This window comes from Neopsephotus bourkii, unplaced genomic scaffold, assembly GCF_033783945.1.
Source record: "Neopsephotus bourkii isolate Nb327-2 ecotype Australia unplaced genomic scaffold, CSIRO-AGI_Nbou_v1 NB_873, whole genome shotgun sequence".
Lineage (NCBI taxonomy): Eukaryota > Metazoa > Chordata > Aves > Psittaciformes > Psittacidae > Neopsephotus > Neopsephotus bourkii.
This window is the reverse complement of record NW_026901367.1, coordinates 1,494,342-1,519,924: the sequence shown is the minus strand read 5'-3', so window position 1 is coordinate 1,519,924 and position 25,583 is coordinate 1,494,342. Positions and strand designations below refer to the sequence as shown.

The following is a 25,583-nucleotide window of genomic DNA, read 5'->3' as shown; positions in this document are numbered from 1 at the left end:
TCTTTTTTTCCCATTTTCATAAGAAAGGATGGTGAAAGAAATGATGGCAATGGAAAAATTATGGATCAGGGCAGCATCCTGGAGCCTGAGTTGCAGAATGGGGCTGGAAAGCAGTGGGATTTCTGCTGAAATGCCTCTAACCCCCTGAGGAGCTGCTGCAGGGCAGGATGTCACTTCATGTCCCTTTGTGCTCTTCATGCGTCTTCAGAGGATGTCCGTTGATTACACAAGCAATACTGTTGTAGCATTAGCTTGAATTACATTCCTGTTGCCAGATCTCCTTCCCCATGTTGGACAGACCCACTTAGCGGTTATTATTTATTGCTATTAGATTAGAATTGTGGAAGTCTCTTTAAATTTTAAATACTCTAGGAAAACCTAACCGTGTCCTGATCCTTTAGCCATTAATTTTAGTGGCATAACTGCCATTAATTGAGTGAGCCAGGAGGCCTCGTGCTGTATATATATCAAGTGATGGTTTCAGAAGACAGAAAGTGAAAATACCTTCTCTGGAAAAACTGTCTAATGTGTCTTTCTGTTTTAAGGCTTGGAAACGGAGTCAGTTTTTGTTTAACCATTAAAATGGGATTTATGCAGTCTAACAGGTATTTCTGAAGTGCACTAGAAAAGGAGAGTTTTATCTTCATTTACTAAGTAGCTAATAGAACCTTAAAATTTCCTCTCAGAGTAAAGTATATTTTCATGGCATTTATAGCACATTAAATAGGTGTCTGTCATGTAGCATCTTCTGTGTATCCCTTAGTCTCTCGTGCTTTATGGGATTAGGCACTCTCTCTGCATTTCTCATGCCAGATGCCCTGAGATTGCTGTTAGAGGTGATTACATTTACATATGAGTGGGGGAATTTACCCTGATATTTGGCTTTCAGACTTATGCAAATTACTGGCATCCAATTTGGCAGAAGTAAAATTACTGACCTTTCAAATGTTCATTTGCCTTCACGTGTCCAGTGGGATTGATGCAGCCATTGCTGTCTGTATTTTATACCACTGCAAAATGCTTTGGGGCATTTGGAGTATCTCAGTTCCTTCCCATGGATACTGGTAGGTATTTTTCACTGCGTATCAGGAGTTACTGACTTCTGATAGATTTTGACATTTTTCCTGCCTTGACTTCCATGAATTGCTTACTCATAGAACCATAGGATCCCCGACTGGTTTGGGTTGGAAGGGACCTTCAAGCTCATTCAGTTCCCATCCCTGCCATGGGCAGGGACACCTTCCACTGGAGCAGCTTGCTCCAAGCCCCTGTGTCCAGCCTGGCCTTGAACACTGCCAGGGATGGGGCAGCCACAGCTTCTCTGGGCACCCTGTGCCAGCGCTTCAGCACCCTCACAGGGAAGAGCTTCTGCCTAAGATCTAACCTGAACTTCCCCTTTTTAATTTTAAACCATTTTCCCTTTGTCCTGTCACTACAGTCCTCTTTATAAAGTCTCTTTTACTCAAAAACATCTTTAATTAAATAACAGTGAGGTCATTTCCTTTGTATATAACTTTTAAACCTGTCATCTTTCTGGAAGGGTCTAAAGCTGCAACAGTTTTGAGAAGTGGCTTCTTCAGCTGTTTCCTTTCAACAGCCTGAAATTCCCCTTAATATTTGTCTCAAAATAAACTTAAAATAGGAGCCCATTATAGAATCATAGAATAGTCAGGTTTGGAAAGGACCTTAAGATCATCCAGTTCCAACCCCCCTGCCATGGGCAGGGACACCTCACACTGAAGCAGGGACACCGCACTGGTAACTAAGAGCCAGTTCCTAGACTGCAGTCACTCAGTGCACAGTTTCAAGCAACATTCTTGACACTTCCATGCTCCTGTTGGAATCTTGTGAATAAGCTGGAAAGGAAACTTTAACAATTTGAGAGAGCCATTAGTCATCTCATCTAAAGACAGCCATGAAACTGGGTGAGTGTAGTTTTCATAACAAAGTGTGTTTTATCTGACTTTTATTGTAGCCCAACTAACTCAATAGTTGGACTACAATAAAAGATACGGTATTCAATAAAACCATATTGAATGGGGTGGACTAGAGAGAACAGACAGCGCCTTCTAATGATTCTCTAAGTCCCTTTTCCATATCCCCTGTTTTGACCTGAGAGACCTTTTATGCAAATGTAGTCAATCTTGAGCGTCAATTCTAAGTTTGCAATTCCAAAGCTGCGTTTTATTGAGTTGAATGGTCAGTATGGCCAGAAAGGCATGAATTCCCCAATAAAAGGAGGAGTTACTGCTGAAGTAGCTGTTTTCAGCAGAGAGAAATGCTGAACGTTATGGTTGCCCTTTTACGTACTTAAGAAAGGTTCTCTCTTTTAGACAAACATATCTGCCAAGGATGCTAATTTCCATACTGCCCTTCCACAAACACTAATGTATTCTGGGGGGCAGACTTTAGGCCAATACAAATCACCCCAGTTCCATACCAACAGCTCTGGCAGTACAAACCAGCTGAGCATCTGCTTCGACATACTCAGCTGTCATCTAATATACTTACAATTCTCTTAACTCACGTAAGGCTGTATGGTTTTGACAGCGACTGTTTAATAAAGCCCAGGCATTAAGAACAAGGATGGAAAGAGAATATTTGCAGAGAGAAAGAGAACTGACTAACACATTAGCTTAGAAATGACAATAAAACTGCGCTTTCCTGTCTTTTATCGCCTGTTACTGTTTTTCCTTGTGTTAATAGAACTAAATCCTTTCCAAACTTTTTGTCTCAACAGACTCCCATTTTTCCTCCTGTGTACCTGTGGACATTAATTTGCTATTAACAGCAATGTTACCTGCTAGAACACATGATGTGCCAGAGCAAAATAATAGGAGCAAGTTATTAACACTTCAAGGTTGACCCGCCCTTTATCCCAGAATCCGTTCTGTGTGTCTTCTTATTGATCTGACTCCTGCAGCTTTTTGTCACCTGGGAATTAACAATTCGATGTTTTATTTGACCATTTATCTCTTTAGCAAAATTGTTGCAATTGCTTTGACCTTTGCAAATGTTTATGACAAGGTGTTTGCAGTTTATGGCGCTCATAAAAGAGTAAAGCTCAGATCAGGTCTAATATGTGCAAGGAGCTAACCAAGGCTCCCTAACAAAAATAACCTAAGCTAGAATGTATTTAGTTTATTTGCAGTCTAATGAAAAGCAATTAGAATTTCCCATTCCAGCAGGACTGGTGCTAGGGACAGCAGCTCGTCCCAAGACCACAACCACATCACTGTACTCCCAGTTCCTACTTCTTTTGTGGGGGAAAGAATCAGCTGAGGGTAGAAATTACCTACAAATAGAATTGGGTATTAAAACTACAATTTGTAAGTAGGCTCACATATGGTTTTTGTTGTTTGCTGTTGATGCCTGCTGGGGGAACACCCATGTTTGCATTACCTAAGCAGTAACTCTGCTCTTGCTGTGTGCCGTTTAAGTCTATCTAACGGAGTGTGCATATACTGGGCTGAGATTGACAGGTCAAGCCCATCAAGTTTGTGACTTCTAGCAAGGCCTTCCCATAATCACCGTCACAGGATGTCCTAACCCTCTGTCCAGCTGCTCGGTCCTGTACCACCAACCCACATCCACAGATACCACTCACTCCAACACATTCCAGTCACACCCTCCCTCAGTTTTCTGCAGGCACTTGTTCCTGCCCATGGCTGCAGACAAAGATGATGGTCCCTGGACACTTTCTTCTGTGCAAAAGGGCATGTTCCAGGTAGGAAGGACAGAGAAAGGTAGGAAAGAAAGGTAAAGGGAGCAGCACTGTCCACACAGAGGAAGATTTGGCAGCCTGGGGATACCATTATCATTTCATCTCCATGGGCTGCCTGTGTTGCACGGAGGTCAGCGCCCTGTCTAAACCTATCCTGAGCCCCTAGAAGAGCCCATCTCCCCCTGTTTAGCAGCACCACTTAAGATCTCACTTTTGGCACCCCAATAAATTGCTTATCTGGAATAAATCTGCACAGTAGAATTAATGGGGTCACCCTAATTTCCTCAGCTGCTGCGCTGGTTTATGCCTCTTTCCTTGTAGGTCTGAATATGGCAATCTGGAAGTGACTGCACTCACAAAGCCTCAACATTATGCAGTAAGACACTGTGCAAAGTGAGCTGAGTGGCACAGCTGTGTGAAATCTCACAGAACAAGACAAACACCTCACTAACCCTAATACTGGGAAAATAAAACCAGTCAGTCACGAATCCTTGAATTCATTTCTTAGCTAATAAAATATCTTTCTGTGTGTTCAGGAGTGACTAACTCTGAAAGTCTGGGTTTACCATGTATATATTCTCATGTTATCAGAGCAAAATGCAGGTTTGCAGCTTTTCCAGCTGTGCTTTTCCCACAGCAACCCAAGCACGTTCAGTGTACTTCCCTGTAATTTTCAAGGCCTGACTTTAAATGATAAGGCCTGAGGTGGTTGGCTTATTCACATCTGCTGCTTTCCTGGAGGTCAATCAAACACTTCTGCATTCAAGAAGTAATGGGGTCTTACAAAGGAAAACAATTATTTCACTTGAAATCTATTGATCTGGTTTCTGTGGTTCATGTGGTGTTTTGGGTGCTGAACAGTTGCTTGAAACAATTTGAGATCAATTCAAGTGTAACTGAATCGATAGATAAGCATAACTGAAATGCACTGCTCTTGGTTTGTGTAAGAATATATTTTTACTACCAATAGTAAGATGAGAATGCTACGAGTGATCAAAACAGAAGATTGAAATGAGAAGCTCTTACGCATTAGTGACAAATACTACTTCCAGCATCAGATTTCAGTGTAAAGGGAAGCTGAGACACAGAGTGCTATGAAAAGAGGGGTTTGTTATTTTTAAAAGCCTTTTTGTCACAGCTTTCCAAAGAGTTGGGCTCATTTCTTTTCCATTCTGAGTATTAAGTCACCCAAATACCCTAACCTTGCCAGATTCGGGGTATTGCACAGAATGGTGCTATCTTTAACGTTGCTTCAAGAGGGTGAAATTTGCACTTTGTAATTACATTACTTGCACAGTAAATGCTGTGCTGTAACTCTGTGATTTTAGAACCGGGTCTTCTTTCTATGCTGCCAATGCAGTTTTTCTCTGCCTCCTTCTTCTGTTTGCCCCTGTTTTCTGTTGGGAGCTTATCCAGGCAGAAAATTTCTGGCCATTCAAAAGAAGTTTGGAAACAATGGATGAGGAAAGGCAATCGGGGTATCAGGAGATGCATTTTGACATTAACCCTTTGTCTGCTGCCAGAGGAGTAGCTGACAGCAAGCCTAATGGATCAGGGGAAGCTTTTGTTAAAGCGGTTATTAACCATGCCACAGAATCTAATCTACATCTAGATATTTCAGTCCTGAAATTAGAGAAGTATTGCTTTGAGGATCTTTCCTGTACGATGCTGAGTGCTGATAGAAGCCTGGTGGGCACTAAAATGGGCAAGTTTGATTTCAGAACTATAGAAGAACTCTTTGGGATACGTAAGAACTATTGTAAGAACTCTTTGGGATCTATAGGATGAAGACATAACTGATTCTCTGAATCCTCTCTTTCTGTGGGCAAGGACAGCAGCCATAGGAAAGTCATGTGTGGTTAATAATGAATAAAAGTCACAGTTTAAAGTATTTTTATCCCTATCTGAATTTAATGTTGATTGTTAAACAGTAATGCTTTTGCATCCTGCTGGTTTGCTTTCCTAAAGCAGTTATTCGACAGATGATTGGTGGTGGGTATGAGAAAAAACCTGCCCCATTGCAAACATACATTACCATAGAATTTCACAAAAGACTGTTAACATTTTGGTGCTGTTTAAGCAAGCTTTTGAGTGTGTTATTGCACCTGAAGGGATGTTTTGGATGTGCACCTGATGCTGAACTGTTCAGATAACCTTGTTTTGCAGGCAGAAATGCCTCTTGTATGCAGAAATACAGGTACCTACATGCATGAAACACTGCACACAGGGATGAGATTGATTTAGTCCTGTGAATCTAAGTATTGTGAATATTCTAATGATAATAGCAGCAAGAAGAAAATCTAATATAATATGTATTTTAGTGCCATTTGGATCATCAGTGTGGACCGGTGACTCTGGTTATAACAGGATTTTATATTTTAAAGACATGTTTTCCACTCAGATGTGTTATTAGAGCCAGGTTACCTGACCTGGCTCAGTGTGGCAGAAAAGAGATGGGCAGGAAGTAGTAATGCGCTGGTAGTAAAAGAGGAGACAGAGAGGGCACTTCAAGGAGAGTGATAGAGTGAGAAGACAAGAAAAATAAACCTTTAAAAAGTGCTGCAAGGCACAGTGAGCACAGAGACAAAGACCCAGGGAAAGAGAGAGTTGGTGGATACAGTTAGTGACTGTGAACAGAACAGTGCCAGAACCACAGACTGCACAATGTCTTTACCACATCATGAGACACTGGCACAGGGTGCCCAGAGAAGCTGTGGCTGCCCCATCCCTGGCAGTGCTCAAGGCCAGGTTGGACATAGGGGCTTGGAGCAAGCTGCTCCAGTGGAAGGTGTCCCTGCCTGTGGCAGGGGTTGGAGCTGGAGGAGCTTTAAGGTCCCTTCCAACCCAAACCAGTCTGGGATTCTATGATCATTATCCTTTCCCATTGGCATCTGCTCTGTGCCACTGCCAGGGACAGGAGTCCAGGTTTGGTCTGACTGGTTTGGCTGTGCTGATGTGCTGCAGTCCCTAGGAGAGGCTGCAGGTAGTGGCCAGTAAAGGCTTCCTGATGTTGTTGAAATTAGGTACAGGGGTTGTAAGACTGCACAGTCTAGTAACTACTACAGATAGTAGTTGTAATGTACCTTGGTTGCATCCGTGATGCAACTTGAATGAGTTGTTATAATGCAGTAAAATGAACAAAGAGATTAAAATTTTACTTGTTGATCTTAAACTTGTGAATCTCAAATTAAGAGCACTATTTCTGCTGCACTGGATGAAGGTGGAGGAAACAATAGTTATGGTTTGTTGCTCAAATTATGGTTGCTGAAGGGAACCACCCTCTACAAGCTGTTGGTGCTCTATTTCCAGGAAGATCAGCAGTGTGTCAATCTCGGGCCTTCAAGCTGAGCTCACAAAAAGAGACAGAAGTGACTTTTGGTCCAAACCAGGTAACACTCAAGGCTGCTGTCAGTTTTCCAGCATTGATAACTCAGCAGTTCCACAGATGACCTGTTACATATTGGAGTTTTTAGTGAACTACTGTGCTACTGAACAGATGTGGACCTGGGGGGTCCATGACATTCAGAAACCTACGCTAGTTGGAAGAAACAACCCGTTCACTCATCTCCTGCAGTGAAAGCCAACCCTCATCATCCTACACTTCATAGTTTAGTTTCCCTCTGGAATTAACTTCCTCTAAACTTAGGGATCATCTTTGTGCATCTCTTACCTCTTGGTGTGTTCTGCTTGAATGACTCCACAGCTGCTGCAGCCAGAAGAGAGAGCAGAGATCTGCAGTGTGGACTGGAGAATTGCCCTTGTCACCACTGCCACATGAATGTGGGCTGTGCCAAGCTGTGTGGGCAGTTCCCATGGGCCTATCTGGTGTACAGACCTTCAGGAAGTACAGCTTTGGGAACAGATCTTCCCAATTAAGGCTCCTAATCAGAGGAACAACTTTGGAAAGGAAAGTTGGAGTTAATATTCAACCTGGCTTTGTTTGCTTTCACCTTCCTTCATTTGAATGACTAAACTGCGCAGTTAAAATGTACTACCCTCAGGACAACCTTAGTGTGAGGTAAATGATGCTAAGGAGAAATGGGAATGTTGGGTGTTTTCATGTAACATACCAAGTGGAGTATCACAATTCATTTGGGTAATAGACTACTATGAAGGCTAATTAGAAACTGTGAGAGTCAAGAATCACAAGGAGTAGGGACTCTTCTAATGAGCTGGGGTTTAAAGCTGACAGAAAATCAAGATGCTGAGGGTCACAGCTGAAGGAAGGTATCTGTCATGGGTGAACAGATAACTGCTGTACTAGGGTATGGGGCTTTCCTGCATGTGGTTTTTCAGGTGATGGTCAAATAAGCACACAGATCCCACAGTCCACTCCCTATCTGCCTTTGTGGCACAAGGTTTCAAGATAAGAAGATAGCTTACGAGGCTAACAGTGATCTCTTCTTTGCCTGTTGTGAGAAGGAGTTATCCAGCCTGTGACGCTACAGCTCTGTCGGTTATAGGGTAGACCTTGAAGGGAGGAAGTGGGAATGAGGGAGGAGCAGTGTATCCTGTGGCTCCCTGTGTGTCGTGTGGGAATCCTAGGCCTCTCTGATCTGCACTCTGCTCAGATAAAGGCCAGGAAAAGCAAAAGTCAGCCCTGAGAAAGTTCAGACACAAGCATCCTTTCCATTAGGCACAAGCCTGTGATAGTCAGAGACTGCAGTATTCAATCCCAAGGCAGGTTAGGAATATTTCCAAGTCTTACTATTAAATGGGAAGATTGGTTATTTCTGAGATAATGTGAATTTGTCAGCTTGCTTTATTTGCACGTTTTCCACTCTTACCATCTGGAAAACCTATTTACCTCTCCTTTAGGACACTTTAGGTGCCACAGTTTCCCCATCAGCTCCAAGCCAGGTTTCCTAGCTGTTTTTTTCCACTGTGCTAGCAGCGATCACCTGCACTGGTGATGCAGATGGAGCTGTGCATTGCTGATAAAGAGCTGTGAGATACAAAACATGTCTTTTGCTTTGAGAGCATCATAAATGTGCTTTTTGAAAGCCCAGGTTGAAAGCAGCAGTACTTCAATTGGAATATACTTCTCTTTGTTGGAATATACTTCTCTTTGTATGACTCACACAACAGTAGTTTTTATCTAAAATACATTAATACTCTTAAGAGAATTGTATTGCTGTTGGGTACACAGTATGGAAGGTGATCCTCTGGTTCTGATTATAGTGGTTCACTTCAGGCTTCTACCTCTACATGGCCAGCTGCCATTTAGAGCCCAAGTTTGGAGAAGCAAACTTGCTTTGCTTTTTAGTTTTTGGAAAGCCTGTTCTATGCTGTTCTATTCAAAATAAGGCATCGTTCCTAATAACATCAGTTGGTTATAGATTTTGTTACAAGGAAGTCAACACACCCAAGAGAACTAATGGAAAAGAGAGAGTTTAAGAGTAGTCATATAATCATAGAATGGTTTGGGTTGGAAAGGACCTTAAGATCACCCAGTTCCAACCCCCTGCCATGGGCAGGGACCCCTTCCACTAGAGCAGCTTGCTCCAAGCCCCTGTGTCCAACCTGGCCTTCAACACTGCCAGGGATGGGGCAGCCACAGCTTCTCTGGGCACCCTGTGCCAGCGCCTCAGCACCCTCACAAGGAAGAGCTTCTGCCTTACAGCTAACCTGAGCTTCCCCTATTTCAGTTTGAACCCATCACCCCTTGTCCTATCGCTCTAATCCCTGATGAAGAGCCCCTCTTCAGTAGCCATGGATAAGACAGAGACCAGGAAGGCTCCTGACACACACACACTGTCCCAGCAGGATTTCTTCTTTCCTTCTGTGTTACAGAAAGAATAATTTCTTTTGCATGAATGTTGTGAAGAATGTTTTCACACTCGTGCAAGGCCTTCTGAGCATCGAGGTCTCTGCTGCCTGAAGACATGAAGAGCTTTACACTTCAGGTGTCCCACCTGGGAAATACTTGCACTCTGAGGTCACGAGCAGGTGTTACAGGAGAAGCAGGGGAAATGGAGAAAACATCAGGAAACAGCTTCAATATTTGGGGGTTTCCAATTGTTCTTTTCACCTAAACACTGTATAATTTTAGAGCTACATGGGCACAGATAGAGAGTGACAAATCCAGGCTGTTCTTTGGAGAGGAGTCCACATTTCTGAAGCCCAGATGGTTTTCAGAGATGCTGTTTTGCAGTCTCTGCTCATTATAAAACAACATCAGAAACCCAAGAGGATGATTGCAAAGCAAACAAATGCCTGTGCAGTCTCTCTTCTCCAAGGCTGTGCCATTTTCAGGCATTGTAGATGCAAAGTGTATCCAAATAACCACTCACAAATCACTAGTGACTGTGGTACCCTACTATCTACTAATGGAAAAGGCAGATGAAATTCCTATTTTTGTAGTGTTTTTTACCATTTCTTTTAAATCTATAAAAGTGCTTATAGGTACATTGCATCACTGTGGGTTTTAGTGATTCAGTACCAACTCAGAAAGCCTGCATTTGGCTGTAAGGATGTTATCTGAATGCTACTGGATAGGATATATTCTAAATTAATGATGAAAAAGTAGTGAATAGATGTTCCCTGGCTCTCTGGCCTGCCCTTGTCAGCACTTTGTGGTCCTTGTCATTGCTTAGGAGTCATGAGGAAGCAGATTAATCGAGGGCAGTGGGATCAAGGACTTCCCTGGTTCTTTCACTCTGTCCCTGGTTGGTTACATGTTATCTGAAAGCCCAAGTTCTTCAAACAGATGGGACAGAAGGACAGAAGGATGCTCACGACTCCTGTGCCTGTCCTGCTCCGTATCAGCTCCCGTAAGCTGGCTTGAAGGGAAAGGGAACCTGAACACTTCTAACTGGAGTGAGAATTTGGGAAATTCAGAATGTGTGGATCATAAATAGTTGAAAATTCCTCATTTCCTCACAGGAAAAAGACCCACTGCTGCTTCCCAGGCTGCAGGGAGGCTGGTAACTGATGGGAATAGGAATGACATAGAAAGGGGAATCATTTCCATGTTAGATATCTGGTGCTAGTGAAACCTGTGCCTTTTTCTGGCTGGGATGACACTCTTCCCAGTGTCACAATCAGAAAAGGGCAAATGGAAATTCCCTTTCCAACAAATTCAGCTTCTTAATTAATTTAGTGAAGTGCAAGATTACAGAGCTAAGAACTCATTGTAACTATTTGGTTGCCACATAGAGTCAATTCATAGTGGAATTAATATTAAGTGCCTTTGAAAACAGCTTTCCCTAACATGTTTGGTTCTCTTATACATACGTGTTACGGATGTAATATATATTAACCTTTAACTCTGAGATTCCTGTGTTTTAAGCTCTTTCTTGGTGGACAGTCCTTATAGACGCATTTATCCTTAATTTAATGATATTATTTGTAATGCTCCTTAATGTGATTTCTATACAGGAATTACAGCAGTAGCTGTACCTGGGAAAGTGTAGCTTCTGAACAAAGAAAGATCTGCCCTTGTTAAGAACTGGAGAGAAGAAAGTTTCTGAGGTCCTGTAGCTTGCCCCCAGCACACTGCAGTGCAGATGGTTAAACAGTGTGACAGGGCTAGAGTCTGAGAGCTGTGTTTTATGATCGTCTATTTGTCTACCACCTCTTTGATGTGGTAGTGCCATAGCAAGTATTCAATAATTTACATACTGTAGAATATGGCCAAATATAAATGATGCATTATTCTTCCATTTAGCCCCATCTGAATTGATTGATTACCAAATCTTCCCTTTGTCATTTATCAGCATTGCGATTATTTATACCTTTTGCTGAGTTTACAAAGTAGCCCATCAATCAAGCAGCTGAGTTGCTCTTCCCTGATTTATAATGGACATCTTAATGATCAGTACCTGATCCTTTTAGTATTTATTTATTTATTTTGGTCAACACTGAGCTTGGAAAGAGTAGCCAGAACACAGGAGGCTCAAGCTAAGGCTGGGAAAGAGGACACCCCCCCCCATTTCACCCCCCTTTCTTTGCATTATTGGCTTTTATTATTGTAATATTTACTTAAGAGTGTACCACAAAAAGTAAACCCAGTGCTGTTAATTTTAGTAATGAGATCAGTAGTGCCCAGGAAGTCACAGGGGATGTTCAGGTTCCAGTGGAAGGAGCAGGGAGCTCTGCCTGACCACCAGTGCTGGTTCAGGGGCTGTGGTCCAGGGCACACCAGCTTCCAGTGGTCAGGGTGGCCCATGTACCCAGGGACCAAGCAAACACCCCAGGACCCAGCCTGATGCCTGGTGATTCAAACCAGCGGTGCAGATCCACTGGCTGAGGTTGCTCTTGCTCTTAGACACTGGGATTTTTTATCTGTTGTCAGCTGGTTTGCAATTTGAGTGTATTTCCACTCTTCATGTAGGGTGAGAGCTAAGCACATTCTGCTGGAGACACTGGTGTGCCACCAGCCTGCTTTATTCCTTTAAATCCATGTAAAATCCTTATTTACCCAGTCATCTCCCTGGCTTTCTCTGCAGTTCAGGTCTGGCTTTCTCTCCCCCATCTCCCCCATGCTCCAGAGCTGACACTGTTCCATAGGAAGCTTAAAGAAGGAAACAGGCCGGGTGCACTGAGCACTAAAGTCATCCCCAGTTAAATCCTGCAATCCCAGTTCATTCTTTTGAGTGCAGCAGGTGATAGGAGAGATGAATTTGAAGATAGTGAAACACAGAACATAGGGGTGTTTGCTCTCCTAAAAATTTGGGTAGGAATACTGTTAAAATTCCTTGAATAGAGAAATCACAGAACAGGTCCTTTCTGGCAATTGATAGCTTTCATGTTTAATCACTATTGGCCCTTTTGTGGTTTGGGCTCACCTAATTGCATTCTCATTAAAAATTGCACTAATATTCAGCAGCACAGCTGAAAAGTGGGGAGATGTACACGGTGTGGAGCTCTCCGGGCTTTCTCCTCTCTGCTATCCTTACGAGCATTTGCTGTGCTAAAAGCAAAGCAGATTGAGCATAAAAACCTGAAGGTCGTCCATACAGTTGTCTCAATAGCAATCTGTGTGACTTTAACCCTGTTGAGGAAAAGTAATTACCCTTTGGCTTCTGATGACCTCAACTAACCTTTGTTGAAGGACCAGAGAAAATAAAGGCTGACCAAGAGCCTGCCCTTCCTGCCCTGTGGTTAACCTGCTCTGGGAATGAAGAACACCCTCCACAATAGAACGGGAAAATGTTGCCATGGAAATATCATTGGAAGAAGAAACAAAAATCTATTACAATTAATAGTGTTTTATTAGGTGACTCCTATAGAACTGTTTAATCCATGGAAGTTGCTCTGTCTTAAGATCTGGGCTCAGGAAATTTCAGGAGGAATAAAAGCGGGAGGGAGGGAAAGGGTACTGCGTTAAAAATTCAGGAGCTGTTGACAGAGCTGGGATGGTTTCCATGAGATAAAAGAAGCAGTTAGACATTGCACACTGTAAGTATGGGAAATGAGAGCAAGGAAGAAATGCAGTTCCAGTAATTGCGGATGCTAACCACCAGCTCTCCAACTGGTCAGCAAGTGTGTTGGTCACAACCACTTTGGGTTTGTTCTATAGCAAATAACAAGGTTCATTTTTCTTGTCACTTTTCACAGCACTGAGGCCTTGCCTAGAGATCACCAGGTTATCTGCAGTGTGGGCTGCTTTTGTGTAGCTGGCGTTTTGCAAATGAGGTTCTACCATGCTTTTGGTTTGATTTTTTCCCCTCTTTTGCTGTTTATTCCATCTGACAGCTCACAATTCACATCGCATTCGGCTAAATCCACTGCTCTCCTTGGTCTGCGTTAGGCTGAGGCTGGTGCTGTTCATTACCCCAGTCAGTGGCAGTTTCAGCTGGGGCTGACAGTGCTGCACATTTTCACAAGCAGTTTAGCAGATCCTAACAAATACCCCTGGTTCTTTGACCACACAAAGCCCAAAACTGGGGAGACATCAAACCCGTATGTGTTGCTGATGGACAGTATCGCAGTTTCTAAGGCATCATAAAGCATTTCAATCAGGTAAACTCTGTGACATTTCCTTATTCATGTGACAAATCACAATGGTGTAACTGATGTAGGAAGAAGATTTAAATGTGGGATTCTGAACAATTTTAAATCATCGTATTGATTTTAAGAGAAAGAAGCAATTTTAGTATGTCTGTTTTAAGCCATCATTCTATGATTTTATACTAACAGACAGTCGTATGCATCTATATTCTGGCATTGAAAATGAATTCAAACTAACATATTTGTTACAACACCAGTCTCCTTTTTCTGGTCTTGTTCCCAAAGCACAAGTATTGAAAATGTTAAGAAGGTATCAAGTGAAATCCTTTGATTAGTATTACTGATAATCTCACTGTTGGTGTAAATGGGAGCAAGCCTGTGCCCTGTGCATTTCTTCTAATCAAAGCTGAAAGCATGCAAAGGAAATGAGTTGCAGTAAACATGGAATTAAAATCTTCTCCTTCTTTTACAATGGTAAATGAGATTTTTTTTTCCTCTCCAATATTTTTATTGTCAGCTTTCATTAATGCAGCTCTGGATTTTCACCCTGAGAGGACTCATCAACTTTCGTTTCAAATGGTAACTTGGAAAGAGAACATAGTAAGCTGGTGGAAACAAACACTGATTTGTACATCAGACAGACTTGGACATTAAAATCATTTTCTTTATTTCTGTATTTCTATATTCTTGCAAATATGGTCATTTTCTTAATTTTTCCTGATTGTAACAACATTATTCTGGTTTTAAAATTCCTTTGCCACTTGACATTTTGAGCACAGAGTGCATTATGTCTGGGTGCAGAGTTACACTAGTGATAGTGCACCCTGCCCTTGGTTTATAAACCATAAACTTGTCTGTTGCTTTAAAATGAACTGTCTGCTCTATATACGTTTACAACTGTGAATTGTAACTGACCAAAGCCTTGGGAAGATTTCCTTAGCTACCTGAGCTTGTATTTCAAGTTACCAAAGCAGTGTAGGTCCAGCATGAAGGCAATGTGCTTCCATTCATTTTCAGCAATGATTTACATCTCCCTGGCTCTGAAGCATTGTTTGCTGGTGTAACTCACCTGGTCGTGGTGCTGTGGAGAGCTGTTACCTGTCCAGTTGATCTTCCCACTTTGTCCCTTCTGCTGTTGCCAAGGTTTTCATGGTATTCCCTCTCCATTTCCAAATGCCATAGGTCCATGGATTCTGGCTGAAGCTCACAACAAAAGTCAAGAAAGTCATCATAATCCGTGGAGTTTCTGTTGCTCTGTTGAATGAAGAGAGAAAAAACAGGAGGAGAAGAATTACGGTTGTTGTTCAGAGGTAAGCCTATTGATAACCTCCTCTGTCCTCAGTGCTTGGAGGAGTTTGAGAAACCCCCTTAAATTATGCACATCATATTATTTCCACATTAGAAGTTGTTAAGGCATCTTCACTTGTGGACTGTGTTCTGTCGTGCTTTAGTTGGTACATGGGCTGCATCTCTTCCCCTTTTAGCTTAGCATAATTCTAAGGCCTTAAGTGTTTTAATTTATTGAGATTTGAATTTGTGGGATTAATAAAGACAAAGGACTGAGGGGTGTAGGACCCTTTGGTTGTTCCTGTTGTTCAGGTTTGCCACAAGAAGAATTTTCTGACTGAATTCGGAGCGAGCTGTATGTACTTATTCTGCTTTATAACGGGTTCCACACTTTCATTCTCTGAAATATATTGTCTGCCATTGCCAACTGAATGGGAAATGAAATAAAACCTCTATTTCTAGTGTCTTATTTTGCTGCATTACTGTTATTTTGATATGTCCATACAAGTGTATGTTCTGCTAGGCACAGTATAACTTATGTGAAAGAACTAGGGAGGGAATATCAAAGCAGAATAATCAGAAATGTGAATTCAGGTGCAAAGTCTGGTGACATACACTGGCATTCTTTAGAAAGCAAACCCCTATTTATACTCCAGTTAAATATTGGTTTTGTATGTTCGTTGTTATTTTCACCATAAAGCATCCACATGCAATTTGGTAGCTACTGATTAACCTCGCCAGCACGTTATCAGACATACATTGGGGGAAGTCAGAAATGGAATGATTTCTGTGTTATTCTGACCTCATACATTCACAGGCATCTATAAAACACAAAGCTTTTAAACATAGCACGAGTCTTAGAGCTTTAATTGATCTCACATTGCATAACTGGTGTATTTAACTAGTGGCCTCCTATTGTTCTATAGCATTATCTAAAAATGTTATTCCTTCCAAGAGGAAAACTGACAATCCCACGGGTTAAATGTTGTCCAAATGTTATAGAAAGAAAAGAGAATTGATTCATTGGTGGTAATTGCAGCAGAAATATTAATTCTAACAAGATTACTTCTCAGCAAAGTACAATATTGAAAGTACTGAAAGAACATCTGATTCTCAGAAATGTAAATACAGTCAGAACAGCCAAAGCCTTGCAAAATGTGCATGGGTTATTTTAAACTACACAGGAGGTGTTTTTAATAAAATCATCTGACATTTCTGTAGCACATTACTGTCACTTCAAAGTCATCTTACTAGATATTCATTAACAGTACAGCAATAAAGCATCAAAAATAGTTTGGATAAGTGTTTATTGGTAGCTGCATCACACAGACACGTAAGTAAATCTTTTAGCTTGAAGGTTTTGATTTTAAATCAACAGCAGCATTAGATATCCTAAAAGTTACCACAGTCATTAAATACCTTATAGTGCTGTATCCCTGGTAATCCAATTTACACAACTATATCCTCAGCAGAAACTCCGGGGGTACACAGTAGTTCTCTTCAGTGAGCCCTTCCTGCTTTTTCTTGTCAGGAAGCAGTGATGGTACAATTTTATCCTGTTGATAATTTGACTCTCTTTAAACTAGTTCTTGTTGACCCACTGGCTTGGTCTTTATTAGGGTGGAGGTAGCTGGAAGACTGAAGGACTGCAGACCACATTCTTCTTTATTTTTACTGTACCTTAATATTCAACATAGCATCATTATTCTGAGGCAAAAGGAAAAAAGCTGGTCCATCAGATAATTCCACACATTGCAAGTCCTTCCTCTATGTCCTGCAGTGCTAGAGAAGGGGATTATTGCTGCAGAAGAAAAAGAATATCTGGCCATAGTGTAGGAATAATCACTGCAGTCCAGCTCACCCCCACACCTCTTTCTCTCTCCTTCTCTCTCTCTCCCTCTGTTTGAGGCCCCAGCTGATTCAGTCTGCATCCATCCATACATAAATCATTGCCCTTATTCTATTGGTTACATGGTACATGGCAAGTATTGATTTTTTCCGTTGCCTCATTGCTGGAGAACCCATGGTTTTTGTGAGGCTGAAAATGCAAAATTTTTCTTGCTGGAGATCTTGTCAAGGTACAGAAATGACAAGGAAGGAGGGTGCTGTAAGGTTTGTGAGCCTGAAAAATCTTCCCCTTCTCTGTTCCACTCTACTGTGTCCCAAAAAGTCGGGGCTTCTTAAATCACTACTGCTTTAGGTAGGCTTATGGGCTAAGCAGCAGGAGAATAAGCAAACAGAAGCAGGGCCTGGCTGTTCTGAGGGAGGCATTGCTTAATTATTCAGAGTTTAATTAGGTTTGAAACCGGAACAAAAAGCCAAAGAATAATGTGAAAATAATGCCATTTCAAGGGAAGGAATGAATCCGAAGCACAGGAGGGGAACATGCTGAGGAAAAATGGACATTTGTTTCCCTCCTGCATAGCACAGAGCTGGAATATTGTGCTTAATTCCTGAGATAGGTCTTCGTGGCATTTTGAAACGTGTTTACTGTCCCTTTAGCAGCGGGATTGCTGCATCCAGGTAATTTTCCTCGGCATTCAAAGCTGCCTGGAAATGTCTCACAAAAGATGGCACCTTGCTTCCTCAAAAAAGTGTTTCTAAGGAATAGGAAGATGAGGTTGTGAGGCAGGCTTTGAGCTGTTCTCCTTCAGTAATAGAGATTCCCTGGTATAACACTCTCTCGTACTAAAAGCCTGATCCAAACCACACTGGAGTCAACAGGAATGTTTTCATTGACTCTGTAGGTGCTGGATCAGCTTCAGGTTACACAGAAGCCAGTATTCTCCCTCTTTTTGGATCATAGAATCAATATGTCAATGTGTCAATGCTGTTACTTTCCCTCATTTTGCAGAGGAGGTGGAATGGCTCAGGATGGTGGTTTATAGGTGGCTGTAGAATATGACTATATTTAATCAGATCTGTTAACACTGTTAAATGAGATGTATTGAAATGTGTGTGTATTTTCTTTAATGCCTGTAATGCAAAATGTGACCCATGCCCACCCTGTGCCATTCCCAATCACTGTATTTTGCTTCTGTGCTGGTTTATTGCATCTGAAAGCAGCTGCCCACTCTTCTTTTTACCTCCACTATCTTTAGGCTCCAGTCTGCCACCAGGTGCTGTGGGCACTCCATTGAAGCCATTGTACCTGACTTCTGCCAATTGCACATCCAAAGCAGGTGACATTTTCTACCTGCTGTGTGCATGCAAATCAAATACCTTAAACAGAAATACAGCTTTAGAGCTGTCATGTTCCTGGGGCTGTGGAAATTGAGCACAAAGCTAAAATTATCAGCAATGACAATTTGTAATACGCTTTCTTCCGCCAAATGCGTGTTACAGCTGATTGGAATATGTAACTGAAAAATAAAGACATCAAGTAAGACCAGTGAAAATGTGAATTCTGGATTCAAAATCATTTCTATCCTTTTTGTTATGCCATCAGCAAATGAGCTTCTGGCTTCCCCAGGAAGGTATCACTGAAAACTGGGCCTTTTGTCTCACTGTAAGCATAACTTTCCTCCTGGTTTTGGATACACACAGGCCAGCTGTTTGTTCTGTCTGGTGGTAATCTTGGTAGTAATTGGAATAAGACCCCTCCTCCTGTAATCTTTGTGACAGTGGCTGTGTATAGAAGGGTTTGTTACGTGTCTCTGTATTACTCATTCAAACCAGTTTTCTGATCTAAGTTCACTCCTTTAACCTTTCGTAGTAAAAAGGGAGGGTTATTTGGCTAAGTGAGGTATCCTTTATCAGCCAAGCACCAGCAGTTCAGTGGTTATAACACAAAGGAGAAACACTAAAGAAATGCTAATCTAAATTTGAATACTACCAAGTGTCTTTCAGTGGTTTCTTACAGTGTCAGGACACAAAATGCATTCTGAATTTGTCCCAAGCTTTTTCCAAGCTTTTAGGACTCATCTTCTGTAGGGGCATGGTTCCTTGTACATGTTCTACTGCAGCCACCCAGGCTGAGGTCTTGGCTTTCCCAAGGCAGTTGGCCTACCTAGGTTAAAGCAGTTCTGCTGTAGTCTGTGCTCCTCCTGAAGCAAGGTGTATTTGCATCACAGCTCGGGGTGTTTTGGTTGGAAGCCTGGCAGACACTGCACACATACAACACAGAAACACGTTACCTGCTCCTCACCATCACCACTCTGTGGTTTTCCTTTCCTTTGAGATGCTGCATTGTGTTTGCTGCCTGTCTCTTGTGTGGAAGGATGGATGCTGCGCTCAGTGTAGCTGGCACACGTGCATCACACTCACTGGTCTCTGCAGTGCTGACTCAGGTACTGGCTGAAGTAGCTTTTTAGTATGGCTTGAGGAGTTCACTTGTCAAGGGAAAAGGGCAGTCTGACAGAGGGGCAAGAGCTGGTCTCATTCACTGGGGATTTATAGCAGAACCGGCTGCAGAAATCCTGCCTGAAAGTTCCTGATGTCAGAGTGCTAACTCTGGAAAGCTTAATTGTTCCCGTATCAGAGGTTACTGTGTGGGGGTCAGAACAAGGGAACACCTTACTCCTAGAAAGGAGCATGAGTCACTCGAGAGTCCTGCAACGGTCCTTCCAGTGTCTGGGAAACCATCTCAGGGTTGCCAGGGTTTTCCAGAAGAAAGTGGAATATCAACAGCGTGGACCAAGACATCATCCTCCTTCAGATACTAGAGCAGAGGCCATGCCCGCTGCTCTGCAGGGAGATGGACAGTTACAAAAAGTACAATTGGATTTTATGGAGCCAGGCTGAGAGAGCTGGGCTGGGGCAGCCTGGAGAAGAGAAGGCTCCTGAAGGGGAGACCTGAGAGCAGCTCCAGTGCCTAAAGGGGCTGCAGGAAAGCTGGAGAGGGGCTTGGGACAAGGGCCTGTAGGGACAGGCCAAGGGGAATGGCTTGAACCTGCCAGAACAGGGGAGACTGAGCTGAGCTCTTAGGCAGAAGCTCTTCCCTGTGAGGGTGCTGAGGGGCTGGCACAGGGTGCCCAGAGAAGCTGTGGCTGCCCCATCCCTGGCAGTGTTTAAGGCCAGGTTGGACACAGGGGCTTGGAGCAAGCTGCTCCAGTGGAAGGGGTCCCTGCCCGTGGCAGGGGTTGGAACTGGATGAGCTTTAAGGACCCTTCCACCCTCAGCCATTCTGTGGTTCTGTGTTTCTTCCCACTGGTCAGAGCCCCAGAAAGGGAAGTCAGCTACTCCCTGGGCTGTCACCGCTGCCTTTGGTGGAGGCTGGTGCTTGCTGATAGACACATGTAGGTGGCTGCACAAATCTTGTGGACATGTGCACCATGCTCCTAAAGCCCATGCTGCACCATCGTTGTGCACCCAGCAGCCAAACCCTAATCCCAACCCTTTTCTGACCTGCTTTGTACTAGCAAGGTGTGGTTAGTGTAGCCAATACTGCCAACTTCTGTCTGCATATCTCTTTTGGAGGAAGGCAAGTGTTGCTTTATTAATTTCCTTGAAGATGGACATGAGAACTAATAACAATGACAAGAGGTAAAAGGGCTTTTTCCTGTAGCAACCAATAATAATATCCTTGTGTCAAACACACGTGAGAAGAACAGACAGAGCAGCAAAGCCTGTTTGTGTAAGATAGAGCTGAGGCAGGCAGGGACCTTAACCATCCCCTGAGCAGCGAGGGCAGAGCAGCTGCCCTTTTCCCCATGACACAGAGCCCTCAGCCTGCCCTGGGAGCCAGCCCATGCTGGGGTCACACATGGACCGTGAAGACAAGCTGCTGACAGCAGGGACAAGTTAACCCCATCTCACTCTCACCCACCACTTGCCATCTCCACTGAGCACAACTGTAGCTCTGCTAATGAAACATCAGCAAATTGGGTAAGAGCAGGTTTTCATCCTCAATACCCTTCATAAATAAGGTTGGGATGTTAAAAAGGCTTGCCAGCATCTCTGTTTCATAGGTGGGGACATTAAGGAACACTGAGAGCTGGCACTGAAGCTGGGAGGATGTTTGAGAGCTCCTGCTTGTGACACACACGTGGGAAAAATTGCTAGGGAACATGTGGAGGTTTGACCTCTCTAACGCTGCCAAGGGCAGCGAGGTCTTTGCTTTGCTTAGCAAGCGTTAGTCACAAGAGCATCTGGCTCAGCTCAAACCTGTATGCTGCACTTTCCTAAAGATGGGAATGAGATCCCAAACTGGAAAAGGGAAGGAAAGAGGAACACAGAGTCCTTTCTGTGGGAAGGCCTGTTTAACTCAGCCTGTTCTTATGGGAATGCCTCTTTTACACCCAGCAAATTAACTACACACGCTGCAACACACTGCAGGACGTCTGTTGTGGGTTTATCCAGTTAAATAGGAGCAGAATATAGTGCCACTTCATTTAATCCGTGCTGAACGCTGCCTCAGAGCCCAGGAAAGTTATTCAGCAATAATTTTAAATCCCATCCCTGGGAATTAGAAAGGAAAAGAAAAAGGAAACAGCTCCAGACTCGACAGTTGGAGCCTGTTGTTGTAAGAAAACCCAGGACAAGGTTCTTTTACCTGAATTTATCGCTTAGCAACCAAGAATCTACCTCCTGAGATTGTGGGTTACCAAGGACCTGGCTGTGACAATTACCAAACAGCTGTCCCAGGAATCTCCATAGCCTTTAACCTCCGTCAGCTGAAGGATGGGCTGATGACAGCGAGCAAACAATGGAAACACACCCTAATATTTTATTGAAGAGCTGAGGGAAGCCACAGCTGTATGGAGCCCTCAGCCAGCTGGACTGAGCTGCTTCACACTGCGTGGCCTGCCTTCGAGAAACCGCTCTGCAGCCGCTCTGCCTTTAAAGATGCATTTGGGTCTCCAGCCTCCAAACTTCTTGTCAAATCACTGCATCCAGACTATCGAGGTCATAGAATCAAGATAGGTTTTGCTGTTGAGCAGGAAGGGTAATCATCAAGTGGGGGGGGGGGGGGGGGTGTGTGTGTGTTTATCCAGCTGGTGATGTACAGAATTCTCTCATTCATCGATTTTGTTCATTTTGGGGTTTTCTGAATGTAACTTCCACTGAGGATCAGGGCCTCTTGCGTTTTGTTTTGGTGGTCAGCAAGCTGCTCCAGTGGAAGGGGTCCCTGCCCATGGCAGGGCTTGGAGCTGGAGGAGCTTTAAGGTCCCTTCAACACAAACCAGGCTGGGATTTTATGATCAGTGAGAGGGAGAGCATTAAATGTCAGACTAATAAAGGAGTAATTTAAAGTCAGGAAAAAAGCATAATGAAGACTGGTAAGGTAAAATTAAGGCAAAAAAACCAACTGAGCTTGGATATTGAGAAGAACTTCCAGTATCTGAAGGGGGCCTATAGGGATGCTGGGGAGGGACTTTTCATCAAGGACTGTAGTGATAGGACAAGGGGTAAGGGGTTCAAACTGAAACAGGGGAAGTTTAGACTGGATATAAGGAGGAAGTTCTTTCCTGTGAGGGTGGTGAGGCACTGGAATGGGTTGCCCAGGGAGGTTGTGAATGCTCCATCCCTGGCAGTGTTCAAGGCCAGGTTGGACAGAGCCTTGGGTGCCACGGTTTAGTGTGAGATGTCCCTGCCCATGGCAGGGGGTTGGAACTGGATGATCTTAAGGTCCTTTCCAACCCTAACTATTCTATGATTCTATGATTCTCTAATCAGATGGATTATGTCTGGGGGTGGTTTCCCAAAGGAAGCAAGGGAAGTTCCCACTGGCAGTGTGTGGGAGCAAGCTGGGAACAGTGTAAAGCACTGGAAATGTCACCTATACTAACACAGGGTCAGTCCTGAGCAATGGCAATTGCTTCTTTGTACTTCCTATAGTTTTCTCACATTACAGATGCAGGCAGCAGACTTGCAGCAGATCACAAACACAACATTTTATGCTGGTGCTTCAGGTGCCCTGAGCCTGCAGAGATTGATGGCAAGTTCTGAGTGGCTCCTTTTAGTTTAAAATAGAAACAGGAAAAAGCTTTTGGGAAGTTAAGGGCTCCGTTTGCATTTACAAATCCCAAGTACGCAAGCTGGGGCTGGAATGGCAGCAAGCTTGGGTTCTCCCTGCAGGTATCCAGGGGGAGAGTGTTTGGAAATCAGCTGTGTCTTACTACTGTGAGCATATGTATTGCTTACAGCATGTCCTAGTTGAGGTGTTATAAACTGCTCTGCCACACTTCTTTTTCCCTTTCTTTTCCTTCTTTCTTCTTTCTCCTCCCCTCCTGGCATGTTCCACACACTGCAATAGTAAGAACTGGCTCAGAAAATCCTTCACCAGCTTTCCACTGGCAGCAAGTTCACAAAGAAAATGTTCCCCTGGCCTTATGTGGCCACAATCCTCCTCCTTGGCACTGGAGGGTTCTTTAGCTGGTAAGTTAGAGAAGCTTTAATTTGGCTTCCTCTGGGTTTTTACATCATTTGTAAAGCCAAATTGATAACATTTACCCTTTCACTGCACACGACTGTTCTAACTGCCCAGGCACTTGGGATGTAGAGGGAGTTTTGGCTCCTGAAATAGGTTAAAAACCCCCACAGCTTCATCAACATCATTTCTACTGATGAAGTGACATCTCTCCTGGCACAAATGCACGTACAAACAGCTTTTGAGAGTGAGCCCATGCTGTCCTGCAGGAAGGCAATGGTGAGGACGCTGACCCAGCTGCAGGTACCAGCACACAGTACTTCTGTTGAGCAGAAGCATGCAATGAGCTGTCAACAGTAACACCTTTTCCCTCCAAACTTAAACCCTTTTATTATCACTTGGTTCAAAGAGAGTGATGATGAATGTGTGAATGCTTAGAATCTGAGCAAAGACCTTGAAAATATTTAGTTAAAATAACAAAAATTGAAGCGTAGTCTTGTGTTAATCTTAATGACTTATTGCCATCATGGCAATGCCTGTACATATCTGCTGCGGGCATTTGGCCAGGCTTGTAAGCTCTGGTAACTGATGTTACCATGATGTTACCATGGCAGGGGGTTGGAACTGGATGATCTTAAGGTCCTTTCCAGCCCAAACCATTCTGTGATGTCTGGGGAAGTGGCATTGTGGTCACAAGCAACCTGGGGCAGTGACAAGTCCCAAACCTGTCGTTCCTTTCCTGCTCTCATGTGTCTCTAGAGCCAAGTACCAAAGGTGCTTTCACTCCTAAGCTGAAGGGAAGGGTAGGAGATCACAGCAACTGTCCTGCTTGACCCCCTTCCTGCTAGTCTTTCATCTCCAAGTTGGAATTTGCTATAGGAAGGCTTTGCTGGGACACTCTGTCTGTCTCTCAATGGCGGATCACGGTTGTCCTGTGTTCTGGCTGGTAGCTGGTTGGTTACGTTGACAGATGTTGCAATGATTCTTTTGGCACTATTCTGTTGTGCTGACTGTTCAAACAGGAAATTCATCTTTTAGTATTTGCACATGTTAAATGTTTGTTTTAGTAGGAATGGGCTCTGACAGCAGCTTGGTCAAACAGGGTATTTTTGGAGCAGCAAATGCTGGAATTCTCAAAGCCCTCCTCATCCCAAAGATCTGCTGATGCTCCCTGAAGTACCACAGGGCTCACTTGTTAGGAGGTAGGAGCTTCTGAGCTCCAGGTTGCTCCTGTCTCACTGATTTGGTGATGGGTGCCTTTAAGGGCTTGATGGCTCTCAGTTCAAATCATACCATGGGAGACTTCAAGAGGTTTGCTCTATGCCAGAGTCTGCCCTGCCTTTGCTCTCCCTTTGGTTTGTGAAGATCTGGTTTGTTGAGCTGGCCTCTTGCCTAGTGATGAGTGAACAGGAAGGTGCTTGTGGCTTGTGCTGTACAGCAGAAAGTGAGGATGTGCTCAGAAGTGTGGCAAGAAGAGCTCCTGCCAGCAAAGACTGACTGGAGAACGTAATCCGAGGAAGCTACATCTCCACCTAAATCCCATTTCAGGTGGCTGGTTTTGACCTTGGTAGGACAATCTGCAAATGCAGGTGTGATTGAATGTGATTCATTTTAACTTCATCAAGCAAACTTCCATGGATTATATATTTGAGGGCTGAAGGTGGCTGGTTCTTGTATGCAAAGACATTAGAGGTACCCTGGCTGAGATCTGTTGTGTTGTCCTTCAGAAAATGTTTATAAGGCATCAGAATTTCCAGTATTCACTAAGTGTGGTGTCTGTGCTGAAGAAAAGCACACGATGAGAAGTAGCTACACACAGACTTGTGGTGCATATGGTGGAGGAAAAGTTTAACCTGGTCAAGACTTCTCCATGCTCCTTCACCATCACTTGGTAGGTGAGAACCAAGTGGCTGCAAGTCGCATGTGAAAGCTGCTTTGTGTCCTGCCAGCCTTTTGGAGCCACTTCAGAGCTATTTTGGAGAATGGAGCTTGGAAGTGGAAAAAGGCTGTGTGGCAAGGCTAGGAGATGCATTTCTGAGAAACGCATTCGGTCCCTATATGGTTATTTTTGTGTAGCTTGACAGGAAGAAACTGATATTGAGGAGAATGTGCTCGGGTGAGTGGGAATACAACACGCACGTGTATTTGCAATGTGGGTATTTGCACACAGAAGTTATACAAGCGTTTGAATAACTGTGCATATACAGTAAAAGTGTTTTCTGATTTCTGCTTGCAGTGCTTCAGGTACAAAATACCTGCTGCTGATGAATTTATGAGTAAAAGTCCATTAGCAAGTTAATCTTTGGA

General features: G+C 43.4%; 1 long non-coding RNA gene across 3 annotated transcripts in view; it reads left to right on the top strand.

Annotated features, from left to right (window-relative positions):
* The window catches only part of LOC133214132 (uncharacterized), a 129,788-nt gene extending 114,696 nt beyond the window's left edge, over positions 1-15,092 (top strand). For all 3 annotated transcript variants that reach the window (XR_009726005.1, XR_009726004.1, XR_009726007.1), the window contains one exon: positions 14,861-15,092. This is a non-coding gene — a long non-coding RNA (uncharacterized LOC133214132). The remainder of the gene's footprint in view (positions 1-14,860) is intronic.
* The last annotated feature ends 10,491 nt before the right edge of the window (positions 15,093-25,583 follow it).